Here is a 27,904-nt window from a genome sequence, read left to right on the forward strand (position 1 = left end):
TGATACAGAGTCAAACTACAACCTCTACCAGAATCACCAAGCTAAAAACAGAATTAAATTGAACATTGGAAATATAATGCACTTGAGTTATGTCTCCACCAAAACCCTTTGATAAAATTAGCAAAATAGAAATTAATTCCCATTTCCCTCAAGTGGACAGCAACAATACATGGAAATATAAGCACATTTTTGAATAGCACCTCACTACCACCATTCATTCATTTATTCATTAAACATATATTTATTGATTGCATTTCAAAGTTAAAAATAATAGCAATTGGTGATTTTCAATGCCTACCTTGTGATTTTCAATTGCCTTATATGTGTGTGAAGCTGGACAGTGAATAAGGAAGACTGAAGAAGAATTGATGCTTTTAAATTATGGTGTTGGAGAAGAATATTGAATATACCATGACCTGCCAGAAGAATGAACAAGTCTGTCTTGGAAGAAGTACAGCCAGAATGAGAGTCAGCAAAAGAGAAGAAGACCCTCATTGGGATGTACTGACACAGTGGCTACAAAGATGAGCTCAAATAGAGCGAGAATTGTGAAGACGGCACAGGACTGGGCAGTGTTTTTTTCTCTTGTGCATAGTGCCACTATGAATCAGAACCAACTCGACGGCACCTAACAACAATAACCTTGTGATAGACGCTGCTATATTCATTTATTAAAAAAAAAAAAAAAAAGAGACTTTGAGTAGATGCTTAGCTCATTGGTGGCACAAATGGTTTGTGCTCAACTACTTACCTAAAGATTGATGGTTCAAACCAAACCAGTAGTGCTGCAGAAAGAAGACCTGGCAATCTGCTTCCAAAAAGATTACAGCTAAGAAAACCCTGTGGAACAGTTCTACTCTGTAACACATGGAGTTGCCGTAACATTTTAAATACATTTAAGCAATTAACTTGTTTTATCTATTTGACAAAACCGGTTTCCTTATAGTCAGCTCCAACTCACAGGGTCTCCGCGTGTGCCTAAGTAGAGCTTAACCCCTGAGGGCTGCTGATTTTTTTAGGAGATCACCAGGCCTTTCTTTCTTTGTTCTGGATGTACTTAAATCTCCAACCTTTTGCTTAGCAGCCAAATGTATTAACCTTTTGCACCCTCCAGGTGCAAAATTATTGGACCAGTTATTTACAACATCCAGGTACAAGGCCATATCTAGGCCTGGCCTTTTTGGTCACACATGCTCATAAACTGTCAGATATTGAAAGCAGATCATACGGTACTTCTATTTCTAGCTTTTTAAGGAAGTGCCAAATTGACTTCCAAAGTGGTTGTACCATTTTACATTCCCACCATCGGTCTATAAGTGTTGAACTTCCAACCTCTTGGTTAGCAGCCAAGCTCTTAACCACTCTGCCACAGGGTTCCACACATAGCTAAGAGATAATACTGTTTTGGGTAAAATACTGCTAATTTTCTCGAATTCTGAACAGAAAAAAAAAATACAGATCTTGGGACATTCTGGGCGGAGTAGATTAATGTGAAGGAAAAGAAATAAGTATATCATGTTGAATTAAAATAATAAAAATCATTATCATTAATTGCTAAGTACTGACTAAAGAGTCCTAATTGCAGGGGTTAAAGCCATTGACTGCTAACCAAAAGGTCAGCAGCTCAAAACCACCTGTGGCTCCGTGGGGGAAAGATGAGGCAGTTAGCTTCCGTAGAAATTCACAGCTTTGGAAACCCTATGGTGTGGCTATGAGTTGCAATCCACTAGACAGCAGTGGGTTTTGTTTTTTGTGAGTACTGACTAATTACTTATTAATAGCATTTGTCACTGTTGTTACGTGCTGTCGAGTCTGTTCCGACTCATAGTGACCCCATGCACAACATGTTACAGCAGATTTGCCCAATGCAATGCATCTTTTGATTTCTTGACTGCTGCTTCCATAGGTGTCGATTGTGAATCCAAGTAAAATGAAATCCTTGACAACGTCATTCTTTTCTCCATTTATCATGATGTTGCTTATTAGTCCAGTTGTGAGGATTTTTGTTTTCTTTATGTTAAGGTATAATCCACACTGAAGGTTGTGGTCTTTGATCTTCATTAGTAAGTGCTTCAAGTCCTCTGCACTTTCAGCAAGCAACGTTGTGTCATCTGCGTAACACAGGTTGTTAATTAGTCTTCCTCCAATTCTGATCCCATGTTCTTCACATAGTCTGGCTTCTCGGATTATTTGCTCAGAGTACAGATTAAATAGTTGTGGTGAAAGGATACAACCCTGATACATACCTTTCCTGACTTTAAACTGTGTGGTATCCCCTTGTTCTGTTTGAAAGCTGCCTCTTGATGCATGCACAAGTTCTTTATGAGCACAATTAAGTGTCTCAGAATTCCCATTCTTCCCAATGTTATCCATAATTTGTTATGATCCACACAGTAGAATGCCTTCGCAGAGTCAATTAAACACAGGCATCTTTCTGGTATTCTCTGCTTTCAGTCAGGATCCATCTGACATCAGAAATGATATCCCTAGTTCCAAGTCCTCTTCTGAATCCAGCTTGAATTTCTGGCAGTCCCCTGTCGATACACTGCTCCAACCACTTTTGAATGATCTTCAGCAAAATTTTACTTGCCTGTAATAACCTTGTCATATAGTAGCTAAGACCTTAGGCTGCTAACCCAAAGGTGGACAGTTCGAATCCCCGAGGCACTCCTGGAATCCCTATGGGGCACTGACAGCACTGAACTTCGGGATGGATCTTGAAATGTTCTTTGTGACGATGTATGCAACACCATTCCTCTTCAAGTTGTCATTCCTGGCATAGTAGACCATATATTTGCCTGATTCAAAATGATCGATACCAGTCCATTTCATCTCACTATGCATTCCATTTAATTTCTGATGATTTCCATTTTTTCTGGACTCATACTTCGTACATTACAGGTCTGATTATTAATGGATGTTTGTATCTGTTTCTTCTCATTTTGGTTCATGTCACATCAGCAAACAAAGGTTCCAAAAGCTGAACTTCATCCATGTCAGTAAGGTTGACTCTACTTTGAGGAAGCAGCTCTTCCCCAGTCGTATTTTTAGTGCCTTCCAACCTGAGAGGTTCATCTTTGGGCACTATATCAGACAACATTCTGCTGCTATTCATAGTGTCTTCACTGGCTAATTCTTTTCAGAAGTAGCCTGCCAGGTCCTTCTTCCTAACCTGTCTTAGTCTGGAAGCTCAGCTGAAACCTGTCTGTCATGGGTGACCCTGCTGGTATCTAATGCTGGTGGCATAGCTTCCAGCATCACAGCAACACACAGCTCCCACAGTATGACAAACTGACAGTTTATATTTATTATTTGCAGAACAGTTAAAATAATAATTATTATTAATAATTGATAGGTGCTATTTATTAATAGTGTTTAGTTAATGTTTGCTATATAGGAGAACTATATGCTAAATTCTTTCTTACATCATTTCCTTTAATTGCATCATTCCATCTGTAACTGAGAAAATCGAGGTATGAAGATTTTTAAGCAAGTTGTACTAAGTGATGCTTGTAGGAGTCTCCTCTGTGGTGTGACTGTGCTCCCATGTGTTGTGGCCACCCATTATACTGCTAAATTCCTCTTTCTGAAAGCAAATGATGGCCAGATCTGCCTCAGCTGAGAACACCATGGGATCTCCAAGTTTCATAGTAAAAACCCGGGATACTTCAAGATTCCCATCCTGCACTGACATTTGGACACTGGACACTAACAGAGCCCTCCAAAACCCATTACCACTGAGTCAATTTTGACTCATAGAGACCCTACAGGACAGAGCAGAATTGCCCCATAGGGTTTTGATATCCCACTACCACATCTTTCTCCCGTAGAGCAGCTGGTGAGTTAGAATGATGACCTTCACGTAGCAGGCAAGTGCTTAACCACTGTGTCACTGGGGCTGCTAACAGAGCCCTGAGATCCTTTAATTATTGAAAAATCCAATTTGTGCAATGTACGCGATTGAGCTGTAAACTATACCATCCTGAGAGAGCCTCTACTGCATCCCTGCAGGCTGGACTCACTAAGTGTTGGCATAAATTGAATGTTTTATTTTCTTCTTTTTCGTTATCTCAATAGGAGCTTAGTGGAAATTCCAGAGACAGAATTCTGGAGGCCACTATGTTTTGCTCTTTAAACATATACTCCAATTAAAGTGCTGTCCCTCACATCTAATCAATTTTGACCCAATAATAATATAGAAGGGGCCAGTGGTGATTCTGTGGTAGAATTCTTGGCTTCTATGCTAAAGACTCAGGTTCAGAATATAGCCAGTTCACCTAAAGCACAGCCAAGACCCATTTGTCCATGAAGGTTGTTATGTTGCTGAACAGGCTTCAGCAGTGCTTCCAAAATAGGTGGACTAGGAAGAAAGGCCTGTAGATATTCTTCTAAAAACCAAACAATGAAAACTTTATGGATCACAATGAATAGTTGTTCTAGCCTTGCTCCATGCTGCCAGTCAAGACCTTGTTCCAATTAAAGGCGATCTACTTAGATGTCTGAAACTTACTAAAGAACCTAGAGTACCTAAAGAAAATGAAAGAAATGATGAAGTAAGAAAGACGAAGAGAAGATTTCAAAGGGTGGCTTGAGAAGGCAAAGTCAAGTCATAATGAAATGAGCACAGACCTGGACTAGAAAACCGAAAGGAGAGAATGAGCTTAGGATTTCTAAAGCTGAAAGAACTGAAGAAAAAATTCAAGTCTCTAGTGGCAATATTGAAGGATTCTATGGACAAAACACTGAAAGGCACAAGAAACATTAAAAGCGATGGAAGGTGTACCCAGAGTCACTGTATCAGAAAGAATTGATCAATGTTCAACCATTGGAGGAGTTAGCATATGAGCAAGAACCAATGGTGTTGAAGGAAGAATTCCAAGCTGCAGTGAAAGCATTAGAAAATAGACTCCAGAAACTGATGGAATACCAACTGAGATGTTTCAGCAAACAGATGCAATGCTGGAAGCACTAACTTGTCTATGACAAGAGATTTAGAAGACAGTTACCTGGCCAACCAACTGGAAGAAATCTATATTTGTGCCCATTGCAAAGAAAGGTGATCCAACAGAATGTATAAATTATTGAACAATATCATTAATATCACACATAAGTAAAATTTTGCTGTAGATCATTCAAAAACAGTTGCAGCAGTACATGCACAGGAAACTGCCAGAAATTCAAGTCAGATTCAGGAGAGGAAGTATAACAGGTGATGCCATTGATGATGTCAGATGGATCTTGGCTGAAACTGAGGATACCAGAAAGATGTTTACCTGTGTTTTCTTGACTATGAAAAAACATTCAACTTTATGGGCCATGAAAAATTATGGATACCATTGTGAAGAATGGAAATTCCAGAACACTTAATTGTGCTCATGAGGAACCTGTATATAGACCAAGAGGCAGTCGTTCTAACATAACAAGGGGGTACTGTGTGGTTTAAAATCAGGAAAGGTGAGTGTCAGAGTTGTATCCTTTCACCATAATTATTCATTATGTATGCTGAAAAAATGACTCACCAGCTGGGCTATATGAAGAAGAATGCAGCATGAGGATTGGTGGAAGACTCTTTAATAATAACCTGTGATATGCAGATGACACAACCTTGCTTGCTGAAAGTGAAGAGGGTTTGAAACACTTATTGATGAAGATCAAAGACTACAGCCTACAGTATGGATTGCACCTCAACATTAAGAAAACCTAAATCCTCACAACTGTACCAGTAAGCAACATCAAGATAAACAGAGAAAGTGTCAAAGTTGTAGAGGGTTTCATTTTACTTAGATCCACAATCAACATCCATGGAAGCAGCAGTCAAGAAATCAAATGGTGCATTACATTAGGCAGATCTGCAGGAAAAGTCCTCTTTAAAGTGTTAAAAAGCAAAGATCTCACTTTGAGGACTAAAATGTGCCTGACCCAAGCCATAATATTTTCAATCTCCTCATATGCATGCAAACCTGGACAATAAATAAGGAAGACTGAAGAAGAATTAATGCCTTTGAATTATGACATTTGTGAAGAACACTGAATATACCATGGACTACCAGAAGAAGGAACAAAGCTGTCTTGGAAGAAGTAAAGCCAGAATGCTCCTTAGAAATAAGGATGGTGAGAGATCATCTCACTTACTTTAGACATGTTGTCAGAAGTGACCAGTCCCTACAGAAAGCCATTATGCTGGGTAAAGTAGAGGGTCAGCGAAAAAGAGGAAGGCACTAAACTAGATGGGTTGACACAGAGGCTGGAACAATGAACTCAAACACAGAATCATTGGGAGGATGGTGCAGGACTGGGCAGCGTTTCCTTCTGTTGTACACGGGGTTATTATGAGTCATAAAGGACTCCATGGCACCTAAGAACAACTTAGAATAAATGAGCCATTGAAAACCTTTTGGAGTGCAGTTCTGCTCTGATACACGGGGTAATTCACTCATAATCAACTTTTTGGTAATGGGTGTTTTTGCGTAGAATAGTTGCTCTGGCTTTGCTCCATGTCCACCTGTCAAGAACTTGTTCCAAATGAAAGGTGCACCTGAATTTATTACCCCAATTCTCTCTGGCCTAGACAATGACTATTAATATCAAAGCTAATATGAAGAGCTCTTATTTATTGAACAGCAAATAGACACTAATCACTTCATAATACTCACATCAAGCTAATACAAAAACCCTACAAGCAAGCATTACTTTTTCCCTTTTTTCATATGAGAAAACCAAAACTCAGAGAGTGAAAAAAATATGACCCAAATCAGTTACTTGTAAATAGCACCAATCTTTGAATGCATATCTGCTTGATTCTAAATTTCATCCTTGCTTATAACAAACCTCATTAATATTTCTATTCCTCTTACTTTCATCCTTAAACCATAATCAGTTATATATGATATCTTTTGTTTTTTGTGTATTTGGATATTATACACCTCTTATATGTTTTTTTTATATGTTATTTTTGAGATATACTTTGATTTCTTTTTCAGAGTGTTATCATATGAACAATGTGCATTAGAAGACTGTATTGTCCATGAAAATTGAAAATAATTTTCAAGTAAATATAGGAACTAGGTGGCTTTGTCGTTTTCATTGCCTTGAACTATTTTGTGCTCTAAACAGATTTTGGAAGCATAGTTGTTGTTAGGTGCCATCAAGTCGGTTCTGACATAGGAACAGGGACAGATGATCCAGTAAGCAAGGTAAGCACAGAATTACTTGTGCTTACTAATTGGCAGTGAACAATTTCACATGGGTTTCATCACAGATGTCATCTACCCCTACCAGGGACTGTAAATTTGAAAAGAGGTTTTGATTCCATAGGAAGATACAATGGAGTTGGGAGAGAGACAGATGGCAACTGTATCTAGAAGTAGAATATTTGATGTGGTGAAAAAATATGAAATTGTTCACTACAGATAATTTAGTAAGCAAGGTAAGGACAGTGCTTATCTTGCCTATTGAATAATCTGCCCCTGAATAGAGACCCCATGCACAACAGAGGGAAACACTGCCTGGTCCTGCCCAATCCTCACAGTTGTTGCTATGTTTGTGCCCATTGTCGTAGCCACTGTGTCACTTCATCTCATTGAGAATCTTCTTCTTTTTCTATGACCCTCTACTTTACCAAGCAAGCCATCTAGTTTCTATATTTACTTGAAAATTATTTTCATAGGACAATACAGTCTTCCAATGCACATTGTTCATATGAAAATACTCTGAAAAAGAAATCGAAGTATATCTGCAGGGTCTAGTCCCTCCTGACAACATGTCCAAAGTAAGTGAGATGAAGTCTCATTACTCTCACTTCTAAGGAACACTCTGGCTGTACTTCTTCCAAGAAAGAGTTGTTCATTTTTCTAGTAGGTCATGGTATATTCAATATTCTTTACAGGCACCATAATTCAAAGGCATCTGTTCTTCTGGCTTCCTTATGCGTTGTCCAGCTTTACCATGCATATTAGGCAACGGAAAATACTATGGCTTGGGTTAGGTGCACCTTTGTCCTCAAAGTGAGATCTTTGCTTTTTAACACTTTAAAGAGGTATTTAAAGAGTTCTTTGGTGACATTAGTAACCTTTAAATCTCAGAACAAAATAAAACACATTTCTAATAACTTTATTGCTATGGTATTGTAATTGAGGAGCAAATGAGATTTAATTACATCTAATCTTCTTTGGACCACATTAATTTTTATGATCTGGTGAACCCTATTACAATAATATAATATTTTCAGCACTTACTGTTATTTCTTTGATCTTTGCCTAGATGTACAAGCATTTAGTTGTATAAATTCAGCTTAAAAAAAAACACTGCCGTCAGCTTAGCCTCTGCAAATAGAAATTTCTCTGCAGTAAAATCTTGAATCAGGGTTATCAGGAATAATCCTTAAGAAATAAGAAAACCAGATGGTAGCAAGTAAAACAAGGGATGCGTTTTCTTCCCATTAAACTTAAACCAAACCAAACCAGTCGTTGTCAAGCTGACTCTGACTCATGGGGAACCCCACATGTGTCAGAATAGAATTGTGCTAGGGTTTCAATGGCTGATTTTTCAGAACTAGATCATCAGGCCTTACTTCCAACATGCCTCTGGATGAGCTCAGATTTTCAACCTGTTGGTTAGTAGCCAATCACTTAAACGTTTGCACCGCCAAGGGACTCTTTTCTTCTCATTAGACATGTTCTTAATTTTGGGGAAGTCATAGTCAAAATTTTGAGTTATCAGCACTCACCCTGATGTAGGGTAATTTCAAGGTTCTTTCTTGGATCACAAAGACAGATCAAATGAACTACTCATCACCCTTCTTCTATTACAGTCGTGGAACTGTAGAAACAATACATGTGGATCGAATTTTTGTCTGCCTCTTAGCAATTGTTCCAAATTGAGATACTTTTCTTTTGGAATGAAGTAATGACAGCTGATTTTACATGTATGTCAAGATGATTTACCAGGCTGTGTAAACCCAGTTATTCTTATATCTCCTAGAAAGACACATGTGCAAAAGTCTCCTCAGGCATCTTCTTACTGATTGCTATTAGTTGCCATTGAGTTGGTTCCAACTCATGGCAGCTTTGTGTATAGCAGAACAAAACCTTCCCTGGTCCTGTGCCATCATCACAGTCATGGGTATGTTTGAGACCATTATTTTGGCTATGTGTCAATCTGTCTCATCGAGAGTTTCCCTCATTTTCACTGATCCCCTACTTTGCCAAACATAATGTCCTTTTCTAGTGTTTGGTCTTTCTTGATGCCATGTCCAAAATAAGTGAGCTGAAATCTCACCATCCTCACTTCTAGGGAGTATTCATATTTTATTTCTTCTAAGACTAATTTGAAAAGGTATTTGCAAGAATTTCTCAGGCTTGCTGTCCATTGCGGTCTTCACTTTTCAGCAATCTTTCCTATATCAGAATCTGATGATAGATATCTGTAAACACAAGCTTTAAAATATCATTCTGGTTTCTTCCTTAACATAGGAATGTAGAGGATCCATTTCCTACTCTTTTCCTTATGGAGCTGACCCATAATTATTTGCTGAGGAAAACTTTTGGATCTGCTGGTAAGTACTCCCTTGGCCTACTTCTGTGATATGACTGAATAGCAGTCTACTCAAGGAGAAGTAATGGCCAGACCCTTCAACTCTCATACGAGGATTCAATCATTCATGCAACAAATGTTTATTGAGTGCTGACCATATGCCAAACATACCATTCAAGTCCCTGGGAATATATCAACGAATAAAAAGACAAAAATATTTGCCCTTGTGATACTTATCAGTAGGCTTGCTGAAAGTTAAAATCAAACACTGGATCTGAGATAAGCTTGAAACATGAAACTCACATCTCTAGGTATTTCTCAAAGTCTATATCCTCAAAATCTCTGCAACACAATGTTTATCAAATGCATAGTGGAGAAAAATAACACTTATGTAAAAAGACCTGAATATGGATTAAATCAAATCAGCAGAGTTACGGACCTGTACCTAAGTTTGCATCACCTTCTATCTCTCTTACTCCAATCAGAAAAACAACTTTTCCTAAAATATGCTTTAACTTTATAAAATTTTGCTACACTACGGTGTCTTAGAAAAACCAAAACCAAATCCCTGTCATATTTATCAGAAAGAGTCTAGTTGGTTAGTTACTAACTATACAAAGCTGTCTAACTATTACATAGCTATGACAATCCACACACAGGTCTCAGTATTGGGATTGTTTGTGATGTCAAGATAAATATTTGGTTGACATTTACCTTATAGGAAGTGTCAATCACATAAACAAGAGTATTTTCAGCTTTTATTCTGCCTTTTGGAAATAATAATTATACAATCAATTCGATCCTGAACTATTTTATAAAAATATATTGGCTGTGTGCTAACATTTCTGGCTTTGTTATATTCATGCCTCCCCTTATTGACACCTAATTGTATCTTGATATAGTGAATGCATTTTGCATATTGCATTAACTCTTTTGGGAAACCAAACCAAACCAACCAAACCCATTTCTATTGAGTTGATTCCAATTCAGCAACCCTATAGGACAGAGCAGAACTGCCAGATAGGGTTTCCAAGAAGCACCTGGTGGATTTGAACTGCTGACCTTTGGGTTAGCAGCCATAGCTCTTAACCACTATGCCACCAGGGTTTCCAAAGGGGTTATAAATAAATACAATAATTATTCTACATAAAATCATAGCGAAACCTACAATACGTAAGAATACAACATGTTTATTTCAATAAGCCTATGACTGGAAACTTATTTTCTCTTTGTAAATTATGTCCCTTATCAAAATTTTGATAATACATTTTAGTCTGTAATATTTTTCTATTTTAAATGTGTTTTCACTCTTGGCTGAAATATTTCACTTATGTTCTAGAATTTCTTCTGGTTTTGTTTATTATTGTTTCCTTTTAAGACAGATGAGTCCTATATTTAGGACTGTGTTAAAAACAAGATATTTCTGCTCTTCTCAATACAAGATGTCAGAGAAGTGTTAGAAATTACCTCTAGCACGACGGCGGCGCCATTTCTCTAATTGCTTTCCAGCCTCCTCTACAACACTTGGGACCAAAAAGTTGAATTCTTCTACCACTCAAAATCTCTGTAAGTATCTACACTTGTGACTTAGAAGTATTTAAAATATATCATGTCAGAATAGTAATCAAACGTTCAAGTACCAACAAGAACACAGTGGATGTAAGAGTGAGCTTCCTGTGGTGTTCTGCATCCTTTGGATTACATCCACCCAAACACTAAAGATATAATTAGAGTTATGAAGATATGCAGTCATTCGATAAAACCTCAACCTAAATGGAATGCCTGGTGGCGTAGTGGTTAAGAGCTATGGCTGCTAACCGAAAATAATAAAATTCCCAAATCTGAAAATATCCAAACATCTTTTATTTCTTCTTTCTTTATATTAACTGTTTTAAAGTAAAACTAACATACATCTACCTGCATGCACACTGTAGAAACAGGAAAATTGTTGTGTCTGTGTCTAGAGCAAAAAGTGTGTTTCTTATTATCTTCCTTCTTGTACTCCTGCAAAAAATTTAGAATATATTTGTATAAAGCTTCTTATTTCTTGAATTTATTCATTTATATTCACTGGTATTTGAATGTCTGTACGTGTGAATGGAGCCCTGGTGGTGCGATAGTTAAAGGGCTCAGCTGCTAACCAAAAGGTTGGTGGTTCAAACCCACCAGTCATTCCACAGGAGAAAGATGTAGCAGTATGTGTTCCATACAGATTTATAGACTTGGAAACTCTATGGGGCAGTTCTACTCTGTCCTATAGGGTCGTTATGAGTCAGAGTAGGCTCAAAGGCATTGGGCTTGTTTTTTTGGTATGTGTGAATGTCTAAAACCATATGAATATATGTGTGTGTGTATATATATATATATATCATCTTGGCAATTATTACCTTACAATATATTTAAATAAAACTACTCCCATTCTTTTCATCTACTGCAGTTGCTTTCATTTTAAGGTGGATTTGTTTTAAACAGATATTGTTTTCTCAGGTTTTTGATAGCTACCTAATTGAAAACAAAATTTAATCTAAATGTTTATGGTTATTATGGATCCGTTCCTTCCACCCCGTTTCTTGATCTGTATTTATTTTTTGTTTACTGTTTAACATACTTTCTTCTTGTCACCATTTTTTTTCTTATTTTATTCTTGATCTAACAAGTTTTTTTTATTTTTTTTTTTAAATTTCTATACGCCTCCATTTCTAATATGGAGAATTTAGACTTTATATTTTTTATCAAAAGACAAATTAAATACTAACCATGCCCCACAAGACCAGAGATCTGTAACTTTTACTTCTCAATCTCCAAACCACATCCTGCATTTAGTTAGAATAATTAGGTATTACATTTCCAAGCTAAAATTACATTTTTCTTTTGTATTCTTTTATAATTTTTAAAAAAAATTTATCCTTAGATTTCAGCTCAAACTCCTATTGTATGATTTCTTCAGGTTTAAAAATTTCTTATTGTTTGCTTACTGTTTCGTGTTTGTTTATTTGTTCATTTTTAGAAGTTTCTGGGTGGCACAAATGGTTAAGTGCTCGACTACTAACCTTAAAGTCAGTGGTTTGAACTCACCCAGAAGTGCCACAAAAGAAACTTGGAGATCTGCTTCCAAAAGTTCACAGCCTTGCAAATTCTGTACAGTTCTACTCGGCAACACATGTGGGTGCCATGAGTCGAAATCGACTCAAGAGCAACTAGTGTTTTGTTTTGTTTTCGCATTCTGTTTTCTTCTCTCTTAAGATCTTTTATGATTTATTGGAATATAGACTTTTTTTTTGGTTTATCTCACAAAGCATGGTGTATTTTCTTTGTCCTTTCATATTTGAAATATCTTTTTCGGTCTTCCCACTTATGGTATACTAAAATACTACAAGTGACGTCTTTATGGGATATAATTTTTTGCCGAGTGGGTAAAATTAACCAAAGATGTATCATGCAAGAAAAAAAGAGATTTCCCAGTTACATAATATAAATAAAATAAGATAGTTTATCAGTCACAGTTCTCCAGAGAAATGGAACCAATAAGAGATATATATGTGTATATATATAAAAAAAAATTATTTTTTTTATATATATACACACACACACAGAAATTTAAGAATTTTCTTATTTATTTATTGTGCTTTAAGCAAAAGTTTTATAGCTCTAGTTAGTTTCTCACGCAAAAATTTATACACACATTCTTATGTGACCCTAGTTGCTCCCGCATAATGTGACAGCACACTCCCCCTTTCCACCCTAGATTTCCAGTGTCCATTCAACCAGCTCCTATCCCTTTCTGCCTTCTCATCTCACCTCTGGAGAGGAGCTGCCCATCTTGTCTTGTGTACCTGCTTGAACTAAGAGCACTTTTCAGGAGTATCATTATATGTCTTATAGTCCAGTCTAATCTTTGTCTGAAGAGTTGGCTTCGGGAATGATTTTACTTCTGGGTTAACAGAGAATCCAGGGGCTATGTCTTCCAGTGTTCCTTTAGTGTCTGTCAGATCATTAAGGCTGGTCTTCTTACTAGAATTTGAGTTCTGCACTGCACTTTCCTTCTGCTCCATCAGAGACTTTCTGTTGTGTTCCCTGTCAGGGCAGTCATTTGTGGTAGCCAGGCACCATCTAGTTCTTCTGGTCTCAGGCTGATGCAGTCTCTGGTTTATGTGCCTCTTCCTGTCTCTTGTGCTGATATTTTCCTTGTATCTTTGGTGTTCTTCATTCTCCTTTGCTCCAGGTGGGTTGGGACCAAATGATGCATCTTAGATGGCCACTTACTAGCTTTTAAGACTCCAGATGCCACTCACCAAAGTGGGATGCAGAACATTTTCTTAATAAATTTTGTTATGCCAATTGATCTAGTTGTCCACTGAAACCATGGTCCTCAGATCACTGCCCCTGTTACTCTGTCCCTCAAAGTGGTTGTGTTCAGGAAACTTCTTAGCTTTTGGTTTAGTCCTGTTATGCTGATTTCCCCTGTATTGTGTGTTCTCCTTCCCTTCACCTAAAATAATTCTTGTCTACTATCTCCCCACCCTTCTAACTATCAAAGAATGTTTTCTTCCCTATTTAAATCTTTTCTTGAGTTCTTATAATAGTGGCCTCATATAATATTTGCCTTTTTGTGACTGAATAATTTCACTCAGTATAATGCCTTCCAGATTCATCCATGTTATGAGATGTTCCACAGGTTCATTATTGATTTTTATCATTGCATAGTACTGCATTGTGTGACCATACCAAAATTTGTTTATCCATTCATCTGCTGATGGGCACCTAGGTTGTTTCCATTTTTTTGCTATTGTTAACAGTGCTGCAATGAACATGGGTGTGCATATATCTATTCGTGTGAAGGCTCTTATTTCTCTAGGATATACTCCAAGGAGTGGGATATCTGGATTGCATGGTACTTCTATTTCTAGCTTTTTAAGGAGACACCAAATCTATTTCCAAAATGATCGTGCCATTTTATATTCCCACCAGCGTGTATAAGTGTTCCAGTCTCTCCACAACCTCTCCAACCTTGATTATTTTGTGTTTTTTGGATTAATGCCATCCTTACTGGGGTGAGATGGTATTTCAATGTAGTTTTGATCTGCATTTGCCTAATGGCTAATGTTTGTGAGCCTTTCCTCACGTGTCTGTTAGCCACCTGAATGTCTTCTTTGGTGAAGTGCTTGTTTATATCCCTTGCCCATTTTTTTAATTGGTTTACTTGTCTTTTTACTGTTGAGGTTTTGCTGTATCTTGTAGATTTCAGAGATTAGACCCCTGATCAGATTTTTCCTCCCACCAATTTTTTTCCCAGTCTATAGTTTGTCTTTTAATTCTTTTGGTGAGGATTTTGGATGAGCATAAGTATTTGATTTTTAGGAGCTCCCAGTTATCTAGTTTCTCTTCTGGTGTTAGTGGGTTGTTAGTAATGTTTTGTATTCTGTTTATGCCATGTTTTAGGGTTCCCAGCATTGTTTCTATTTTTTCTTCCATGATTTATATTTTTTAGATTTTATATTTAGGCCTTTGATTAATTTTGAGTTAATTTTTGTGCATGGTATGAGGTATGCGTCTTGTTTCATTTTTTTGTAGATGGATATCCAGTTATGCCATCACTATTTGTTAAAAAAAAAAAAAAAAAAAGACTGTCTTTTCTCCATTTAACTGTTTTTGGGCCTTTGTCAAATATCAGCTGGTCATAGGTGGATGAATTTATGTCTGGGTCCTCAATTCTGGTCCATTGGCCTATGTACCTATTGTTGTACCAGTACCAGGCTGTTTTAACTATTGTGGCAGTATAATAGTTTCTAAAATCAGGTAGTATAAGGCCTGCCGCTTTTTTCTTCTTCTTCAGTAATGCTTTACTTATCCAGGGCCTCTTCCCTTTCCATATGAAGTTGGTGATTTGTTTCTTCATCTCATTAAAAAGTGCTGTTGGAATTTATATTGGGATTGCATTGTATCTGTAGATTGCTTTGGGTAAAATTGACATTTTCACAATGTTGAGTCTTCCTATCCGTGAACAAGGTATGTTTTTCCACTCATGTAGGTCTCTTTTAGTTTCTTGCAGTAGTATCTTATAGTTTTCTTTGTATAGGTCTTTTATGTCACTGGTTAGATGTATCCTAAGTATTTTATCTTCTTGTGGGCTATTGTAAATGATATTGCTTTGGTGATTTACTCTTCGATGTTCTTTTTGTTGCTGTGGAGGAATCCAACTGATTTTTGCATGTTTATCTTGTATCCTGATACTTTCCTGAAATCTTCTATTAAAATTTTCTTTTACGAATTGGCTCACCTGATTGTGGGGGTGGAAAATCTGGTATCCATAGGGCAGGATGGCAGACTAAAAAATCAGGCAGGAGTGAATTTCAACATGGATGTAGAATTTCTTCTTCTCTGGGAAACCTCAGTTTTTATTCTTAAGACCTTGAACTGATGGCATTAGGTACACCCATACTATTGAAGGTAATGTTCTTTACTTAAAGTCAACTGATTATAGATTTTAACTGTATTTACAAAATATCTTTACAGCAATGCCAAGATTAGTGTTTGATTTTTTTTTTATAGCCTAGCCACATTAACATGTAAAACTAACCATCACAGGCAGTATATTCAAGAAAAAAATGGAAATGTCCACAAGACCTTGTTCAAACAAATGATTTGGGAAAAAACTGGAAGTCAATAATATCTTACTCAGGAAAAAGTAAAGAAAAAAAAATGCTTACACACATGCACAGAAAAACACAAACACACAAAGAGACGGAAGAGGAAAAAAGACAGGCAGAAGCATTGCATGTTTGGTATTTCCTCCTCTGTTGGTCAGGTGATACCAGGCCTCAGGAGTTTTGGTTAAGACTGTATATGTATTCCCTACTCCTGATGGTTCATCTGAGGAATACTCTTTGATACATTATGCACATACCAAAAACCCAAACCCATTGTCTTCAAGCTATTTCCAACTCATAGCGACCCTAAAGGGCAAAGTACAACTGCCCCATGGGGTTTTCAACCCTGGTGGCCTAGGGGTTAAGAGCAATGGCTGGTAACCAGAAGGTTGGCAGTTCGAATCCACCAGGCATTCCCTGGAAGTTCCATGGGCTGTTCTACTCTGGCATATAGGGTGGCTATGAGTCAGGATCAACTCTACAGCAAAGAGTTTTTAATGTCTATGGAAGATGACTCTACATCTTGGGTAGCAACCAAATGTTTTAACCACATACTTAACCATATACTTACTCTAATTGCAATTAATCAGTCACTCCATTTTCTAGATGAGGAAATTGAAGTTTAGAAATATTTAAGTTATCCTTAAGTCATAAATGTTAGAGGCAGAGCAGTTGTTCAAAGCTGCACTCTCGCTTTGGAAAGGAAACATTAAAAATAAAGACAAACATTGACTTCAGCAAGGTCAGATTATATGGTTACAAAGTATTATTAACTTTCCATCCTTGTTGCAAAACAAAGACAGCTTTCGATGGAAAAAAATCTCTCATGTTCCCTGGTAAGATCAGTAGCTTTGTGAAAAGTTGGAAGTTGGGGGAAATACTGAGACTAACAGTGTTATGTGATATAACATCAAATAAAATGTAAAAGGCTGCTTGGAATTACTTGTTTCAAAATATGAAAGGTCTGTGAGACTAAGCCTCTGGCTTGAAGAATTGCTTGAGGAAAAGCTTGGTTGGTGATGAAAAACGATGTTCTCTGTTCCCTTAGTTCTTTCTGAAAGGAAGACCTAACAAGTTCAACAGAGGTTTCAGTTGAGGACTATAACAGAAGCACTAGGACAGCAGCCCCCATCCCCAACATCCTTTTTTCAGTTTAAGTCTTCTAAGGATGATACAGATTCTGAGGAGAGGAGGCTGGCAAACATTATCAAAAGGCTTCACATGTCAATACACTTGCTATTAAATGTTCAGGTGTTACCATATGCAGATACAACCACAGTATGCTCAATAAAATATATGTATGGATTGAAGTAAATAATCCTTTTCACATAGGCATATTGTTATTCCTATTTATTAGTATATGGGAAGGCATTGGCTAAAAACAAGGCTCCAGGAATTGAAGGAATATCAATTGAGATGTTTCAACAAACAGATGCAGTGCTGGAGGTGCTCACTCAAATATGCCAAGAAATATGGAAGACAGCTACCTGGCAAACTGACTAGAAGAGATCCATATTTATCCCTATTCCCAAGAAAGGTGATCCAACCGAATGTGGAAATTATAGAACAATATCATTAATATCACACCCAAGCAAAATTTTGCTGAAGATCCTTCAAAAATGGCTGCAGCAGTATATCGACAGGGAACTGCCAGGAATTCAGGCCGGTTTCAGAAGAGGATGTGGAACCAGGGAAATCATTGCTGATGTCAAATGGATCCTGGCTGAAAGCAGAAAATACCAGAAGGATGTTTACCTGTGTTTTATTGACTATGCAAAGGCATTCGACTGTCTGGATCATAACATACTATGGATAACACTGGGAAGAATGGGAATTCCAGAACACATAATAGTGCTCATGAGGAACCTTTACATAGATCAAGAGGCAGTTTTTCGGACAGAACAAGGGAATACTGATTGGTTTAAAGTCAGGAAAGGTGTACTTCAGGGTTGTATTCTTTCACCACACCTATTTAATCTCTATGCTGAACAAATAATCCGAGAACATGGACTATATGAAGAAGAATGGGGCATCAGGATTGGAGGAAGACTCATTAACAACCTGTGTTATGCAGATGACACAACCTTGCTTGCTGAAAGTGAAGAGGACTTGAAGCACTTACTCATGAAGATCAAAGAACACAGCCTTCAGTATGGATTACACCTCAACATAAAGAAAACAAAAATCCTCACAACTGGACCAGTGAGCAACATCATGATAAACAGAGAAAAGATTGAAGTTGTCAAGGATTTCATTTTACTTAGGTCCACAATCAACAGCCACGGAAGCAGCAGTCAAGATATCAAAAGACGCATTGCATTGGGCAAATCTGCTGCAAAGGGCCTCTTCAAAGAGTTGAAGAGCAAAGATGTCACCCTGAAGACTAAAGTGCACCTGACCCAAGCCATGGTATTTTCAATCACATCATATGCATGTGAAAGCTGGACAATGACTAAGGAAGACCGAAGAAGAGTTGACGCCTTTGAATTGTGGTGTTGGCAAAAAATATTGAATCTACCATGGACTGCCAAAAGAATAAACAAATCTGTCTTGGAAAAAGTGCGGCCAGGATGCTCCTTAGAGGCAAGGATGGCGAGACTGAATCTTACATACTTTGGACATGTTGTCAGGAGAGATCAGTCCCTGGAGAAGGTCATCATGCTTGGCAGAGTATAGGGTCAGCAGAAAAGAGGAAGACCCTCAACAAGATGGATTGACACAGTGGCTGCAACAATGAGCTCAAGCATAAACAATGATTGTAAGGATGGCACAGGACAGGGCAGTGTTTCATTCTGTTGTGCATAGGGTCACTGTGAGTCAGAACCGACTCGACGGCACGTAACAACAACATAAACCATTTATTCGTTTTACATAAAACCATTACATAAAAGAATTTATTAGTTTTACATAAAACCATTCAGATATGTGCATATGCACGCACACACACACACACACAACCTTCAAGCAGTATTGTTGTTTAACAAATAATAGCTTGACAAAGTGAAACATTAAAATTGCGAATTGTGGGAGTGGGAGCCATGGACGGTGAATTTGGAAAATTGGTCCTGATACCTAAGTAGAAGGCAAGTTTGTCTCAGGTTATACTCATCCAGGACATGTATCTTTTCCTGCAAAAAGAAGGAATTTAATTATCCCATAGTTCAGGAAAGATCAGAGAGGATACTGAAAAAGTAAGAGAAGGGAAAAGGGAATTCCACCTCAAAAGTAGTTATTTCCACATAAAAAAGGCGCCAAGCATTTTACAGAATATTCATTCTGAAATGTCCATATGACGTTTGCTGTAAGGAGAGTTAATAAAGATTCTCTGCTTGAGCAAATGGGGATTGAAAATTTCCTGGCATTGAGATCTAAAATCCTGGCATTAAATTGAAGTGGCCATTCTGATGGCACTTACTACTGGACAAGACTATTATGCAACATGATGGGAGGTGGGAGAAAAGCCCACAGAAACATAATCAGGATATGTCATTTTTATAAAGACTTTGCCAAGACTCTGTATGGGGGACCTGGAAGCTTCAAAATCAAACTCTATTTATTTATTTATTTATTAACTTTTGTTGAGCTTCAAGTGAACATTTACAAATCAAGTCAGTCTGTCACATCTAAGTTTACATACATCTTACTCCGTACTCCCAATTGCTCTTCCCCTAATGGGTCAGCCCTTCCAATCTCTCCTTTCGTGACAATTTTGCCAGCTTCCCACTCTCTCTATCCTCCCATCCCCCCTCCAGACAGGAGATGCCAACACAGTCTCAAGTGTCCACCTGATATAATTAGCTCACTCTTCATCAGCATCTCTCTCCCACCCACTGTCCAGTCCCTTTCATGTCTGATGAGTTGTCTTCGGGGATGGTTCCTGTCCTGTGTTTGATTTTTAGGAGCTCCCAGTTATCTGGTTTCTCTTCGTCATTTTTGGTAATGTTTTGTATTCCGTTTATGCCTTGTATTAGGGCTCCTAAGATTGTCCCTATTTTTTCTTCCATGATCTTTATCGTTTTAGTCTTTATGTTTAGGTCTTTGATCCACTTGGAGTTAGGTTTTGTGCTTGGTGTGAGGTATGGGTCCTGTTTCATTCTTTTGCAAATGGATATCCAGTGATGCCAGCACCATTTGTTAAAAAGACTATCTTTTCCCCAATTAACTGACACTGGTCCTTTGTCAAATATCAGCTGCTCATACGTGGATGGATTTATATCTGGGTTCTCAATTCTGTTCCATTGGTCTATGTGCCTGTTGTTGTACCAGTACCAGGCTGTTTTCACTACTGTGGCTGTATAATAGGCTTTAAAATCAGGCAGAGTGAGGCCTCCCACTTTCTTCTTCTTTTTCAGTAATGCTTTTCTTATCCGAGGCTTCTTTCCCTTCCATATGAAGTTGGTGATTTGTTTCTCCATCACATTAAAAAATGTCTTTGGAATTTGGATCGGAAGTGCATTGTATGTATAGATGGCTTTTGGTAGAATAGACATTTTTACTATGTTAAGTCTTCCTATCCATGAGCAAGGTATGTTTTTCCACTTAAGTAGGTCCTTTTTAGTTTCTTGTAGTAGTACTTTGTAGTTTTCTTTGTATAGGCCTTTTACATCTTTGGTAAGATTTATTCCTAAGTATTTTATCTTCTTGGGGGCTACTGTGAATGGTATTGATTTGGTGATTTCCTCTTCGATGTTCTTTTTGATGATGTAGAGGAATCCAAGTGATTTTTGTATGTTTATTTTATAACCTGAGACTCTGCCAAACTCTTCTATTAGTTTCAGTAGTTTTCTGGAGGATTCTTCAGGGTTTTCTGTGTATAAGATCATGTCATCTGCAAATAGAGATAATTTTACTTCCTCCTTGCCAATCCGGATGCCTTTTATTTCTTTGTCTAGCCTAATTGCCCTGGCTAGGACTTCAAGTACGATGTTGAATAAGAGCGGTGATAAAGGGCATCCTTGTCTGGTTCCCGTTCTCAAGGGAAATGCTTTCAGGTTCTCTCCATTTAGAGTGATATTGGCTGTTGGCTTTGCATAGATGCCCTTTATTACGTTGAGGAGTTTTCCTTCAATTCCTATTTTGCTGAGAGTTTTTATCATAAATGGGTGTTGGACTTTGTCAAATGCCTTTTCTGCATCAATTGATAAGATCATGTGGTTTTTGTCTTTTGTTTTATTTATGTGATGCATTACATTACTGGTTTTTCTGATATTAAACCAGCCTTGCATACCTGGAATAAATCCCACTTGATCGTGGTGAATTATTTTTTTGATATGTTGTTGAATTCTATTGGCTAGAATTTTGTTGAGGATTTTTGCATCTATGTTCATGAGGGATATAGGTCTATAATTTTCTTTTTTTGTAATGTCTTTACCTGGTTTTGGTATCCGGGAGATGGTGGCTTCATAGAATGACTTGGATAGTATTCCGTCATTTTCTATGCTTTGAAATACCTTTAGTAGTAGTGGTGTTAACTCTTCTCTGAAAGTTTGGTAGAACTCTGCAGTGAAGCCGTCCGGGCCAGGGCTTTTTTTTGGTTGGGAGTTTTTTGATTACCGTTTCAATGTCTTTTTTTTGTTATGGGTCTATTTAGTTGTTCTACTTCTGAATGTGTTAGTTTACGTAGTGTTTTTCCAGGAATTCATCCATTTCTTCTAGGTTTTCAAATTTGTTAGAATACAATTTTTCGTAATAATCTGATATGATTCTTTTATTTTCAGTTGGTTCTGTTGTGATGTGGTCCTTCTCGTTTCTTATTCGGGTTATTTGTTTCCTTTCCTGTATTTCTTTAGTCAGTCTAGCCAATGGTTTATCAATTTTGTTAATTTTTTCAAAGAACCAGCTTTTGGCTTTGTTAATTCTTTCAATTGCTTTTCTGTTCTCTAGTTCATTTAGTTCAGCTCTAATTTTTATTATTTGTTTTCTTCTGGTGCCTGATGGATTCTTTTGTTGCTCACTTTCTATTTGTTCAAGTTGTCGGGACAGTTCTCTGATTTTGGCTCTTTCTTCTTTTTGTATGTGTGCATTTATCGATATAACTTGGCCTCTGAGCACTGCTTTTGCTGTGTCCCAGAGGTTTTGATAGGAAGTATTTTCATTCTCTTTGCATTCTAAGAATTTCCTTATTCCCTCCTTGATGTCTTCTATAACCCAGTCTTTTTTCAGGAGGGTATTGTTCATTTTCCAAGTATTTGATTTCTTTTCCCTAGTTTTTCTGTTATTGATTTCTAGTTTTATTGCCTTGTGGTCTGAGAAGATGCTTTGTAATATTTCGATGTTTTGGATTCTGCAAAGGTTTATTTTATGACCTAATATGTGGTCTATTCTAGAGAAAGTTCCATGTGTGCTAGAAAAAAAAGTATACTTTGCAGCAGTTGGGTGGAGAGTCCTGTAGAAGTCAATGAGGTCAAGTTGGTTGATTGTTGTAATTAGGTCTTCCGTGTCTCTATTGAGCTTCTTACTGGATGTCCTGTCCTTCTCCGAAAGTGGTGTGTTGAAGTCTCCTACTATAATTGTGGAGGTGTCTATCTCACTTTTCAATTCTGTTAAAGTTTGATTTATGTATCTTGCAGCCCTGTCATTGGGTGCATAAATATTTAATATGGTTATGTCTTCCTGATCAATTGTCCCTTTTATCATTATATAGTGTCCTTCTTTATCCTTTGTGGTGGATTTAAGTCTAAAGTCTATTTTGTCAGAAATTAATATTGCTACTCCTCTTCTTTTTTGCTTATTGTTTGCTTGATATATTTTTTTCCATCCTTTGAGTTTTAGTTTGTTTGTGTCTCCAAGTCTAAGGTGTGTCTCTTGTAGGCAGCATATAGACGGATCGTGTTTCTATATCCAGTCTGAGACTCTCTGTCTCTTTATTGGTGCATTTAGTCCATTTACATTCAGCGTAATTATAGATAAATAAGTGTTTAGTGTTGTCATTTTGATGCCGTTTATGTGTGTTGATGACAATTTCATTTTTCCACATACTTTTTTGTGCTGAGACGTTTTTCTTAGTAAATTGTGAGATCGTCATTTTCGTAGTGTTTGACTTTATGTTTGTTGAGTCTTTACGTTTTTCTTGGCTTTTATCTTGAGTTATGGAGTTGTTATACCTCTTTGTGGTTACCTTATTATTTACCCCTATTTTTCTAAGTAAAAACCTAACTTGTATTGTCCTATATCGCCTTGTATCACTCTCCATATGGCAGTTCTATGCCTCCTGTATTTAGTCCCTCTTTTTGATTATTGTGATCTTTTACATATTGACTTCCGTGATTCCCTGTTATGATCATTTTTTTTTTTAATTAATCTCAATTTGTTTTTGTGATTTCCCTATTTGAGTTGATATCAGGATGTTCTGTTTTGTGACCTTGTATTGTGCTGGTATCTGATATTATTGGTTTTCTGACCAAACAATATCCTTTAGTATTTCTTGTAGCTTTGGTTTGGTTTTTGCAAATTCTCTAAACTTGTGTTTATCTGTAAATATCTTAATTTCGCCTTTATATTTCAGAGAGAGTTTTGCTGGATATATGATCCTTGGCTGGCAGTTTTTCTCCTTCAGTGCTCTGTATATGTTGTCCCATTCCCCTCTTGTCTGCATGGTTTCTGCTGAGTAGTCTAAACTTATTCTTATTGATTCTCCCTTGAAGGAAACCTTTCTTTTCTCCCTGGCTGCTTTTAAAATTTTCTCTTTATCTTTGGTTTTGGCGAGTTTGATGATAATATGTCTTGGTGTTTTTCTTTTAGGATCAGTCTTACATGGGGTTCGATGAGCATCTTGAATAGATATCCTTTTGTCTTTCATGATGTCAGGGAAGTTTTGTGTCAGGAGTTCTTCAACTATTTTCTCTGTGTTTTCTGTCCTCCCTCCCTGTTCTGGGACTCCAGTCACACGCAAGTTATCCTTCTTGATAGAGTCCCACATGATTCTTAGGGTTTCTTCATTTTTTTTAATTCTTTTATCTGATTTTTTTTTCAGCTATGTTGGTGTTAATTCCCTGGTCCTCCAGATGTCCCAGTCTGCATTCTAATTGCTTGAGTCTGCTCCTCTGACTTCCTATTGCATTGTCTAATTCTGTAATTTTATTGTTAATCTTTTGGATTTCTACATGCTGTCTCTCTATGGATTCTTGCAACTTATTAATTTTTCCACTATGTTCTTGAATAATCTTTTTGAGTTCTTCAACAGTTTTATCAGTGTGTTCCTTGGCTTTTTCTGCAGTTTGCCTTATTTTGTTTCTGATGTCTTGAAGCATTCTGTAAATTATTTTTTTATATTCTGTATCTGATAATTCCAGGATTGTATCTTCATTTGGGAAAGATTTTGATTCTTTTGTTTGGGGGGTTGTAGAAGCTGTCATGGTCTGCTTCTTTATGTGGTTTGATATGGACTGCTGTCTTTGAGCCATCACTGGGAAACTAGTTTTTCCAGAAAATCCGCTAAAAAAAAAAAAATGCAGTCAGATCCCTATCAGAATTGCCTTTGGATTATAACCACCACCTTGTTCCCTGTAAGGCTGAAAGTCTGAGATTTGGATCATATATGATTGGCGGTAGCTGGTTCTGTGTTTTTAGTCCAATTAGGGGTGGATTTTTGGTCCCTGGGTTTTTTTTTTTTGGTTCCTTCTCTCAGGCCAAAAGAGTGGGTTAGGAAAAGACCAAAAGAAAAATAAAAGGGGGGGGGGAAGCAAAGCCGCCACGGAGCCGGAGCTGGAGCCGTTCTCTCTCTGGCTCAGGAAATTCCAATGTTAATGAAGCCGCCTGGGGAGGGTGGGGGAGGGATCAGAGAGATAGGACAGTAACACCTCAGAATATAGCCAGAGTTGCTTGTCTTGCTTGGAATGACTATTATATCTGAGATTCCCGCGGTGCGTGTTGCCTATGTGTGCTGGCTGTGTGGAGATTGCCCCCGGGGGTCTGGCCCGCTAAAGCCACGTTCAGATCCTCTGCTGCCAGTCCAAATCCTAGCATCAAGGTTCGCCTGCTGGGACGCTTTACTCCCGGCTCCAAAATCAGTTGCTGCCTCCCAGGGACTTCTCGTTCCGCCAGACGTGTCGTTGCACCGCCTCCACGAACTGGCTGGGCCTCCTCCCCGGGTTAGTTCAGGGGAGTGGAGCAGCTCCCCGTGCTTGTGCCGTGACAGCGCCCAGTCAAATGCCCGGCGGCACGATTCCCCGGCTGGGACGCTGCTCTCCCAGCTCCAAGACCAGTCACTGCCTCCCAGGGACTTCTCCCACTGGCTGCGTTGCCAAGCCGCTGGCGCGAACCAGCTGGGCCCCCTCCCGGGGTGAGTTCAGGGGGGTAGGGCTGGGCCCCTTGTTTGTGCCTTCAGCTCCCCTGGGCTCTACCCTAAATCGGGCACCAAGGTTACCTGACTGGGACGCTGGCTCCAGGCTCTGAAAACAATCGCTGCTTCCCCATATTTGTTCGTTTTCCATCTCTAAATCTGTGTTTGTTGTTCAGGGTTTGTAGATTGTTATGTATGTGATCGATTCACTTTTTTTTCAGAGTCTTTGTTGCAAGAGGGATCCGAGGTAGCGTCTACCTAGTCCGCCATCTTGGCCCCACCTCCAAACTCTTTTTATTTTTAATGGATATATAATTACTCTTCGTGTGTGTGTTAACAATCTGTATATGGTTCTTATTTTATGATATTGGTTCAATAGTTATTTCTTAACATTACAAAGCACTTTCATTTATCTATTCTACAAATATTTAGTGTGCAATATTTGAGTATCAATTTTGAAATCAGAACCATACCATGTTCTGTGCCAAACTGAACCAAACAAACCCATTGTCGCCAAGCTGATTCCAACTCACGGCGGCCCCCAGTGTTACACGATAGAACTGCACTCCATAGGATTTTCAATGGGTGTAACAGCAATAGGTAACCTTTACAGTAGATCACTAGGACTTTGTTTTGTGACAGCACGGCCAGCTTTGGGTTAGTAACCTAGCGCAAACCATTTGAACCACCCAGAGACTTTAAATCATAATTTTGTCATGATTCTAGTGGTCAGAGTAGAAAAAGAAAGTAAACTATGTCTTTGAGATGATGTTGCCTTATATTATTTTTTTCTGTCATAGTGAGTCATGTATTTATAGTATAAAAAAACAAAAAATAGTATAGTTTTAAAGTTGTTATGGATTGAATTGTGTCCCCCCAAAATATGTGTTCCAAATCCTAACCCCTATACCTGTAGTTATAATCCCATTTGGGAATGGGTTGTCTCTGTTATGTTAAGGAGGCAGGAGTATTGTAGGGTGTGCTTTAGTGAATCTCTTTTGAAATATTAAAGAGATTAAACAAGCAAGCAAGTGAGCAGAGATGGAGGAAGAGAGATGCCAAGACAGGTGAAGGTCAACCGAGGCCTTCCTCCAGGGCTGACAGAGCGAGAAAACCTTCTCTTAGAGCAGCACCCTGAATTCAGACTTCTAGCCTCTTAAACTGTAAGGAAATAAATTTCTGATTCTTTAAATCCGTTCACTTGCGGCATTTCTATTATAGCAGCACTAGATAACTAGGAAACCCTGGTGGTGTAGTTGTTAAGTGTTATGGCTGCTAACGAAAAGGCTGGCAGTTTGAATCCACCAGGCATTCCTTGGAAACTCTATGGGGCAGTTCTACTCTGTTGTTTAGGGTCACTATGAGTTGGAATCCACTCAATGGCAATTTTTTTTTTTTTTTTAGATTACTAAGACAAAAGGGCCCCCCCGTGTCTGTCAGTTTTTCATACTGTGGGGGCTTGCATGTTGCTGTGATGCTGGAAGCTATGCCACTGGTATTCAGATACCAGCAGGATCACCCATGGAGGTCAGGTTTCAGCTGAGCTTCCAGACTAAGACAGACTAGGAAGAAGGGCCTGGCAGTCTACTTCTGAAAAGCATTAGCCAGTGAAAACCTTAAAAATAGCAGTGGAACATTGTCTGATATAGTGCTGCAAGATGAGCCTCCCAAGTTGGAAGGCACAACAACGATTGTAAGAACGGCTCAGGACCGGGCAGTGTTTTGCTCTGTTGTACATTAGTTCGCCATGAGTTGGAACCAACTCAGCAGCTCCTAACAACAACAACAACAAGACAAAAGGGTAGTGGAAGGATTTTCTCTCAATTTAATACTCAAGAAATAAATTTCAGCAGCATCCATGTAGTCAAAACTGTGAGTGACCTCTTGAAAGGTTTTAAACCCTTAAATAAATGCTTGGCAAGGGATGCATGCAGTCATTTTAATATGATGATTCCAATGCCTTCCGCATCTTGTCACAGTGCCAGCATCCCACATAGAGCCAAAACATTGTCAGAAGCTTAATGGGACAAAAATACTGCCTTCTTAACTAGCTCTGCAGTTTTAAACTGCAGAAAATATATTATTTTCTAACATATAATTTGACCCCCCCCCCCCTTTGAGCAGCACTGAAATGCAGGAGAATCTAAGCATACATGGTTAATTTGGCTATACTGTGCAGAAGAGTTGTTAAGAGAAATATTGCTTGTTAGAAACAGGATGTGCACAAATTAAAATCAGGTTTTTGATGTCTAAACTAGGATCAGTTAAAATCCCCGAAACCAAATCCGTTGCTGTCCAGGTGTTGCTGACTCATAGCGACCCCATAGGACAGAGTAGAACTACACTATAGATTTTCCAAGGAGCGCCTGGTGGATTTGAACTGCCAACTTCTTGGTTAGCAGCCACAGTACTTAACCACTATGCCACCAGGGTTTCCAGGATCAGC

This window comes from Elephas maximus, chromosome 2, assembly GCF_024166365.1.
Source record: "Elephas maximus indicus isolate mEleMax1 chromosome 2, mEleMax1 primary haplotype, whole genome shotgun sequence".
NCBI classification, from domain to species: domain Eukaryota; kingdom Metazoa; phylum Chordata; class Mammalia; order Proboscidea; family Elephantidae; genus Elephas; species Elephas maximus.